The sequence below is a fragment of the Phoenix dactylifera genome, unplaced genomic scaffold (assembly GCF_009389715.1).
Source record: "Phoenix dactylifera cultivar Barhee BC4 unplaced genomic scaffold, palm_55x_up_171113_PBpolish2nd_filt_p 000299F, whole genome shotgun sequence".
NCBI lineage: Eukaryota > Viridiplantae > Streptophyta > Magnoliopsida > Arecales > Arecaceae > Phoenix > Phoenix dactylifera.
This window is the reverse complement of record NW_024067776.1, coordinates 570,939-580,501: the sequence shown is the minus strand read 5'-3', so window position 1 is coordinate 580,501 and position 9,563 is coordinate 570,939. Positions and strand designations below refer to the sequence as shown.

Below are 9,563 nucleotides of genomic sequence, written 5' to 3'. Positions count from 1 at the left end.
TTTTCTTTAATCCATCCTCTCTCTCTCTCTCTCTCTCATCATCCTCACACTTATTGCATCTTCCCACAAGCCAAATTAAACAAAGAGATTTGAGAGGAGAACATGTTTAGTCTCATCATCAGGTTCAAGCTCTAAAATCCTAGTTGTGACATGAACTCCGAGCTCAAGTGGTTACGTGCATGCATGGCATGCGCCTAGGAGTACTTTTCAAAGGCATAAACAAAAAATATGTTTCAACCCAGACAAGAAATTCCATCCCAAACAATAGCCTCCGCTCTCTAAATTAAATTGGCCACCACGACCAAGCAGATCTACCATGCAAGCATAATGCTCAATTCTCGCATGGTTCTTTATTGCTTTCCTTGCTCATCAAAGCAAAAATAGTGCATCCCTTCTTCGACTCAACCTACATGAGCACAAGCAGAAGGGATTCAGAGGATATCCCATAGTGTGCATACCCAGCGATCATTGATTCCCATGAGAGTACATCCCTCCTTGCTATCCCTCTAAGGAAGCGCGCGAAGAAGATGAAGTCGATGAGATATGATGTCAAGGGTATAAACAACAATTAAATTAGTACATGAGAAAAAAGAGAAGGCGTTCGGGAGGAGTTAAACATGAAAAGAAGATAAGAAGTAATAAATAATAATATAATAATAATTAATAAATAGGTGGGAAGAAATAGATGTACCTGAAATGGGTAAGAGAAACGGGGGAGAGAGACAAAATATACTTGTCTAATAATTTTATGAGTACGAGGAAAACTGATACGACTAAAACTGCATGTATAGCTTTTAGAAATATATTGTTCTTCATGCCTCCATAAATTGTGTTGCGCTTTGCAATAACTATAATACAATTAATTTAAAGAGAGAAACTTATTCAAACCGTCCAGCTCACGCTTCCCGGCCCTTCTTCGAAGTCCTTCACAAGGGGAGAGCATCCGATATGCGAGATGTGTGTTGGGGGCCGACAGATTGTGCATTGAGGGAGACTCTGCCACGGTGATTGACTGGATACGGGGAGTGGATAGATATGGTGATGGCCACCCTTTGATTCGGGATACTCGCAGACTAGTTCAGGAGATGTTAGCTGTCCAGATTGGTCATGTATATCGTGAGGTGAACCGAGCTGCAGACTGGGTCGCCTCATATGTGGCTCGGCACTCCGGGGACGTCATCTGGACTAGTCTAGCAGCCGTTCCCCATTTGCTGCACTGCTTACTGTCTTTTGACTTGGCAGGATGTACTTAATTTTAATTTATTGGAAATGAAATGCCGCTTTGACCAAAAAAAAAAAAAAAAAAAAAAAAAAAAAAAAAAAAAAAAAAAGAAAAGAAAAGAAAAGAAAAGAAAATTAGAAAAGAAAAGAAAGAAGTCCTTCACAAGCCCTGCTCTGCCCCCTACCAAATACCTGCTCTCTATAAAATCTGGGGAGCTCAAGCCAGGCCTCTTCCTCGCAAGTCATTCCCTGTTCCCCCCCCCCCCCCCCTCTCGGCAGCAGCAATATAAGTTCTCGGCAGCGTTGTGTTGTGTTCAACGCAACACATGATTATGTCTCTCTCTCTCACTCTCTCTTTCTCGCTCTCGTACGTGCATGTGTGTGTGTGTGCCTCAGTACGTATGTATTTGTGTTTGTAGTAATGCAATCTAATGTCAAACCACATGATCATGACTGTGATGATCTTGATGGTAAATTACACATAGAAAGTTCTCATGCAACAGTTACGCATTCCTTCTCAACGTTTATGTAAATTTAGTGTTCGGTGTCTCACAAATCCTACGTAATACAGGAAGACAAATGGAATTCTTTAGTTTTTCATTATCCCAAAGAAACTTAAATAAATTAACGGTCTCTTCCATCATTCTCAAGCAATCTATAGTATCCATTTCTTTCCCTACCGGTCTCACCCACGAGTTCCATAAGATTCGTAGTACTTTTAAAATCATTCGAAGGTATTGCTTCATAAGAAGGTATTTCCATGGAGTATTGAGCTTCGTAAGAAGTTGGCAGATCCGCTGCCGCTAGATGGAATATTGCTAATAAGCTGTTTATTACAAGCCTTGCATGGAATCGCCAGAGCTCGCGGACTTTATGCATAGAATTGTTGGAAAAAATTATTTCCCAACTCGTATTTTGATCCTTGAAATATTTGCAAGTTATTGAGTTATGATTTATGAACTTCGTTTTGGATTGGGCGGGCTCTGAAATATATGTTAAAGGAAAAGCATTTTGAAGTTCTAATTAGGTTCTTAAAGTTACAAGTTTATAAGTTACTTTTTGTAGAGTCAAGCAAAACTTGTTGAATTCTCTTTATATGAGATGATGAAGGAAAATAATTTGTTTCCTTAACTGAGATCTAGTTCCTTGTGTTAACAAGCACCATATAAAATTAGGCCTGCTATGCTAGTCCCTTTAGGGATACTACTCAGTTTCTAAATTCTGTCTCATATAAAGCCAGAATAAGCTTTCAATATCATATTATATATCTAGGTATAGAGGCTGTTAAGAAAAATATATATTTTTTTTATCTGCCTAAGTAATCATTAAATTGCTCGAGCCCTTCACTTTCAAGTTTCATATGAAGTTGGCGAAACATGCTGTCTTTACTTTTGAATTTAGATGAATATGACGTAAGTTCCTAATATTACTATAAAATGGTTATAGATGATATGTCTGCCTACAAGGTACTTGAAAACAAATATAGGAAAGTTACTTTATAACTGTTCACACTAGATTAGGAACGAATCTAAATCATCAAAACATCCATACTTACATAAAAAAAAAGTAACTAGATTGTACTCGATATCTAGTTTACAAAATATTAGCCCTAAGCTTCATTTGCAATTATCAGAGTTAAAAATTTCAAGCTTCAACTCAATCTTACTTGAAGGTCTTTCAACTTAGCCAATAAAGAAGCATATTAAGTTGCAAAGGCCTTATGCTAGCATATGCTATATCTAGCCCTTCTTTCATCAGTGATCCTAAGCATAGTCAAGAAAAAGAAAAAGGATAGGATGAGCTTTACAGTCCAATCAAAATCTCCATACATTCACACTAATATAATAATATAATTTGCAAATAACAATAAGCAATATCAAAGTGGAAATATAAATCTTGAAATCTCTTATCAAACATCCTATATAACTTAATTAACCAACAAATATCCGCATAAACATAAATCAAGTATCCATCTTCAAAAGAGATATATCACAATATACCAACAAGTAAAATTTTATATTTAACGTAGATTTCATGTGCCTTATCATCCATTCCTCTTTTATCACAATTTTAGATTTGATAATAATTTACTTTCTGGCTTTAGACTAACAAGGATCATGCCCTAGTCCATGACTGATAGATATAATTTTCATGTGCAAGCCCATGGCGGCTATCCTACATGTAACTCCATGAAGAATATCTCATGTATAAACTTATGGAGGCTATCCTACGCGTAAGCCCATGGAGACTATCAAACGCATATAAGCTTAAGGAAGCTATCCACATAATGGGGTTAGTCCAAACCACTTCTTATCCATCTGATTATTACATATTATTCTTATCAAATCAATTTCAATTTAACAGTATACTTCTTATAATTTCAAGATAACTGATTTCATAATTTTTATCACCGTATCTTCAATAACTGGTATCCATGTATAATAAACACATAAATTTACTCATATCGAAAATCATATAAAATGGTATCATCTCATATAAAATTGAATTCATTGATACAAATCTAACAGTACAGATCCATAAATATATACTGGTGATCATGTACAGAAATTCTTATCTGTATGGATAAACTTAGATACAGTGTTTACCAATCCACGTGCACACCTAATAAGTCCAATTAATTTAACATTAATATAAAACCAACTTATTCCCGATCAACCACTAACATTAATAAACCAATTACTCACTAATTTCTTAATTTCAGAATCCTAATATTCGAATTATCCATAATTTCTCTATCCTTTCTTTATTCAAAATTAAGATAAACAAAGGATTAGAGTTTTACCTTAACTAAAGCATAAAGCCTTTTTGCTCAACATCTTCTCGTCTAGTCAATTGCACCCACACATATCTGAAATCAATAAGCAGGAAAAATCATAAAGTGATTATGGTCGATGGTGGAAAAATAAAGAAAGAGAAGGATATGGCTATCAGGATAACATCACCTGGCAACTTGAGTGGATCCAATCCGAGTGACTCGATCAGAATCCAATTAGTTCAAAGGTGATAAGACAAGCATTGTCAATGATGGATGTTCTATGAAAGCTAGGGTAATAGCAATGTCGGTTTAGAATCCCCCTGCTAGGGTAAACCAGGTTCTACTAAGGGCTCGTTTGGTTCGCGGAAAGTATTTTTCCTCCTAGGAATATGATTCCTGCAAAGCAAATTCCTAGAAAGAGGATACTTAGGAAAGTACTTTTCGCATGTTTGGTTAATAATGGAAAAATGACAAATTTTCAAAGTGCTTATATTTGGTTGACCATCCACTTTCTTGAGAAAGTTATGTATAATTCCTATTATACCTTTAATAAAAATTAGGTATTTAATACCTCTTTAATGCTTCTTTAATGCTGAAGGGCCTTTTTAGGAAAAAATAAAAATAGAGTGATTTTCGTCTCATGGAAAAGTAACTTTTCTATGTTTTTCATTGGAAAGACTTTTCCATAAAACATGGGAAACACTTTTCCCTGAATGTGGGAATTATATTCTCATGGGAATACAACTTTTCTGTCTCTCTCCTTTAAAAACTCCAACCAAATAAGAGGCATCTTATTACTTTCTCATTAACCATATTTTTCTTTTTTCTTTTTTTTCCGCAAACCAAACGATCCGCAAGAGTTTGGGACCTCTTGTTGGTCCATTAACCATGTGGAGAGATACAAAGAGAAGATTAAAAAGAGAGAGAACGAGAGAGAAAGAGAAGGTAACGAAAATAGGGGAGGATTTGAAGTCCTTGAAATGGAGTGGAGGAGGGCTGGCATCGGCGGCAGCGAGCGCACTTGCCAGAGGGCAGAGGCTTGGCCTTCGGCGAAGGCTACGACGGCGGTAGAGACGCTAGTGACCGGAGGCAAGATGAAAGAAAGAGAAAAGAAAAACTGACGCATGGATTAGCCTAAAATAGGGGACTGGAGCAACTCGGCTCACTCATCAGCAGCCGAGGTTCCTTCGAACAGTTGCGAGGAGTCGCTAAGAGCTCGGCCAGAGCTCCGGCAAGCATACTTGCTTCAAATCACAGCTTAAGAAGTAAAGACAGGGGAGAAGCAAATCGAAACAAGGGAGGTTTGTCTTGATGGAATCCAGCGACAATCCATCCGCAACAGCAACCTTAAGACCGGGGAAGATGAGGAAGAAGAAAGTCTTAATGATGGAGGTCCAATACCTCGGCTTTGGCGAGAAATCAAGGCCCGATTGGCGATGAATCTCAACAAGAACCAAGAGATTTCACCATGGAAATCGAAGATGGCTGGGGAAGATTCGACGATGGGGGGTACGCCGTAGGTTCCGCCCCTCCGACAAGATCTAGGATTTCGTCTTCGAGTTCACCGAGCAAGAATATTCCCATCGGGAATCCGTTTCTACAGAGCTCGTGCGGAGTTCATGCCGGCCCACTTAATCGGGCTTGGCCCATCTCGAAGTCAGGCCAGTCAATGGACCAGGCCTGGTTCAGGCAAGGCCCAAGGAGCGGGTCTCACAACAATGGATTTTGAAAAGAGCTTTATAGGCTCATGGAGAATGGGTTATGAAAGCGTGCTTCTATTTGGGCATCTTTGTTGCAGTATTCGTCATCCATTATTAGGGGATTTTTAACCTATATACTTTTAAGAGAGGCGTTTACATATTTCATCCTGTTTAGTGGTTATTCTATGAAAAAAAAAATGCTAAGAGCACGGCAACTTAGAGGCACGATTGACAAAAGCCTAAAATGGTAGTTCTTGGGCTTTCTGTCACAAATTATGTTCATGTGTTGGAGTCAATGTGAATGAAAAGATAACTATAGATTACAGATACATTTTCAATGAATGTATTAAGGAGTGTTGGAATGGGTTTAGAACAAACAAGGTTTTTAGGCTCAAAATAAAAGAAGATCAAAGAGATTCGAAAATATAGAAATAAAAATACAGCACGCACAGATTTATTTGATTCGGCCATAGGCCTACATTCATGGTCGGACTAGAGACTCCACTATATTTAAAATGATGGAGTAAAAGAACAGAGCTGCTTCTCAACGAAACCCTAACCTCAAGATATCTCGTTTCTCACACCTTTCTAGAGCAAGGCAAAAGAAGGTGATATCAGAATCGGATCGGTCCATACGATGGGAGCTCCATCCCCACACTCTCTCGGAAGAGATTAAGAAATTTCTAATTAGTTTGTTTCTCCAATTTTCTTTTGAGCTGGAATGGAGCTGGGCATTTTAAGAAATTTAAGGCACACTTAACAAAGAGCATAGGTCACTATGACTAGAGTGAATAAAGAAATAAACCTGCTCTGCTTCTAAGTTGATTATCAGATACTGTACAGATCCTATGGTCCATTTGAATAAACAGCCAGAACTAGTTGCAGTTTTAAGTGCAGTACTAAGCTTCCTAGTAGCTTTACCTATTGATGAGGGATGAATTGAAGTTTTCTTGTCTCGTGTGAAGCTTAATACAAATATGATCCTTCACCAATTCACCCATCAAACAATATACTCAAGGATCTACAAACTTCATGCGTGCATGCGAATATATCTTGTGTAAGTACAGTAGTTCAATTCAATGTCTAACGTAGAATCTTTCTTCTTATAGAGTAAAAAGTACGACTTGAGACTCTTGTGATTTCAATATACATAATAAAAAAAGGATATAGAAAGAAAATCTTTTTATCAACTAAAGACTTAAAAAGACTGAAAGCTAGAGCACACTAGTATCATCAGAACAATAGTAAACTGCAGCATGGAGAGAGTAGTGTGAATATTGTATTGATACAGCTGGTGGGATAATTTCAACTTAAAGGCGAAGAGCATGTTGCTTGTAAAACTAAATAAAACACATTGAAATAACAATGTCTTCTTTGTTTTCTCCATTTGTTTGAATAAAGAACCAACTGATGTTCATGCTTCATACCAGATGCAGTTCAACTTTTAGAGAGGAGATGTCGATTGTTTGATAATATAGCAAAACTTAAAGTTTGAACCACCATTTACCCTTTCAAATATGAAACTCAACACACACACGTACACACACACACACACACACACAGAGAGAGAGAGAGAGAGAGAGAGAGAGAGAGAGAGGGAGAGAGAGAGAGACTATGAGTATATCTAAAGAACCACAGTTTGTTTTAGGGCTATAAAATTGCTCAAACATTGGAGTTTCAAATTCATGAACTGCAGTTTCAACAATTACATAAGAAATTTAGCCTTGATATGAGCCATAAATCCATGTATCTGATGTCTATAGAAGAAGACTTGCCTTCTAGTCATTGAAAAAAAGAAGGAAATTTCTATGTCCTCTAGCTGCGTGAAGGTGGCACTATTGACCCTTCTATGCTCCATCTCAACTCTTACTCATTCTGTGAAATTAGTTTGCTTCCTCGCCTACTACCGATCTTCGTTGATTTTTCTAATGCAATTGTTCAAGCAGATATTTCGAATGGAATACCATGACCCGTGTTACTAAAGTTCACAAACTAATACCAACCTCTATAACCTTACGCAAATGTTGGCCATGCTTTGTTATCAAGTAAATGTTAGCTGATGCTGCAACATACAGAATAATCATTTTCAGATGCTTAGCTCTGAATTGCTAATTGAAATACGTGATCCTATTTAACATTTACTAGTCTTGGACATGGAAGTAAAGCAAAACACACGAGAAAACAAAGGATACTACATACCTGTTGTCATTAAGAATTGACTGGCCCTAGGCACCAGAGTGAGAAGCGCGATGACAATAGAGAGCTCGCTGGTTGGCCGCTCTGGTCGGAATTGAAAAAGGCGTGCATCGCTCGATCACTGCAGCCGAGATCCTCATCGGATGGTAGCACTCCGATCTGAAACAACACAGAGCAAAAAAAGTCCTCTGGTTGGAACATATCTAGTGGGGGACTCTCCGATGTCTAAGCCAATATAGTAATTAAGAAACAGGAGGAGGTCGTCTTTCAGTCTATTAGGGCGTTCTTCTTCTTTCTTACCTCTTCAATCCTCCCTTTTTATGTATGTCCAATAGAGGAGCCTACCTTCCACCAGGAAATTAGAGCATATGGCCTAGACATCAGGCGTGAATGCTTCGCATGTAGATGATGTCCTACATATCATACCGGTGGGATCTCGATGATCACTAAGTCTTCTAGTTAGGATGCGGCCAACTATGGGAAGCTTCTGATATGCAAGTTCGGCGGTATGGTATTAAGCCTGCCGAGTGGCCGCTCTCGATCACCACGTGTTGGCATCGTGACGTGTTTTAATTGGTTGGATCTTCCAGTGACCTGTAGCCGGTTTGAAGGTGTATCAATACCCATAATTTTTTCTCAAAAAAAAGAAAAAAAGAAACTTACATACCTATGATCAGAAGTGAAACATAACCGAAGAAGAATATGCTGGATTGAGGCTATGCAAGATGGCTTCCTCAAGCAGTTGGCTTATCCACCTATCTCAACTGTTGGAACATTTAGAAGATAATTAGTGGATTCAGTTTGTTTTCATAGAACTCTGGTCGGAACAATCTGCTTTCATATACCCGTATTAGCATATATAGAAAAACTAGTCAGAGAAACAATACATAGCAATTAACATATGATGGAAACAAACAATTCGTAGAGGAAAACACTAATTGCTGACAATAGAAGGCGCGAAAATTCCACTATTACCAACCACATAAATGGTATTTGTTATCGATTTGTATAAACCTATTTATAACTTGCACATGCACAGCTATTGCCTCCACCATCGAAGCAACTATCAAACCTTGGAAACCCTAAGACCTCAAGACTTCAATTTGTTTAAATATCAATTGCTGATGAAAATAAACAATTTTAATCTTCAAGTAACTTGCATAAGTTGGCCAATATTATGATCCGTATATAGATGGATGGATCAATAGAAGCATAACAACAGGAACATAAATTTGCAAAACTTTCATTTGAAGAACAAAAAAGAAATGGAGGACGAAGCATAAGAAGAAGACAGACAAAGGAAGAAACCTGAGTTGTTGAGAGAGATCGCAGTGGAGAAAGTGATATTGGCGCGGCTCAATCTGAGATTAGTTTACGATCATACGTAAAGTCCATCATCGGATTGAACCTCACCAATATCGCTTCTTTCATCCACCTAATCATCCATCCAAGAAGAACTCTTTCCACCCAATAACAACCACGCCTTCTTACCTAATCCACCAGCTCAGCCCGCACATCCAATCGAATATGACGTTAGTTTAGGTTATGGCTTCTCACCGCCAGCTTTACCTAAAAACACCACCATCTGCTCCACCCTACTATTGTGTAAGAAAGACAACCGAGCTATTATTATAGCAATTCCCACTTGGAAGCACCTGTTGGTGGTGCAT

At 38.0% G+C, this 9,563-nt stretch overlaps 1 long non-coding RNA gene across 1 annotated transcript; it reads right to left on the bottom strand.

Annotated features, from left to right (window-relative positions):
- Positions 1-2,714: 2,714 nt before the first annotated feature.
- LOC120105489 lies at positions 2,715-8,993 on the bottom strand. The gene is made up of 3 exons (XR_005507897.1): positions 8,561-8,993; positions 7,897-8,487; positions 2,715-2,984 (listed from the first exon to the last, which is right to left on the bottom strand). It is a non-coding gene; the product is annotated as an uncharacterized LOC120105489 (long non-coding RNA).
- Between the last annotated feature and the right edge of the window lie 570 nt (positions 8,994-9,563).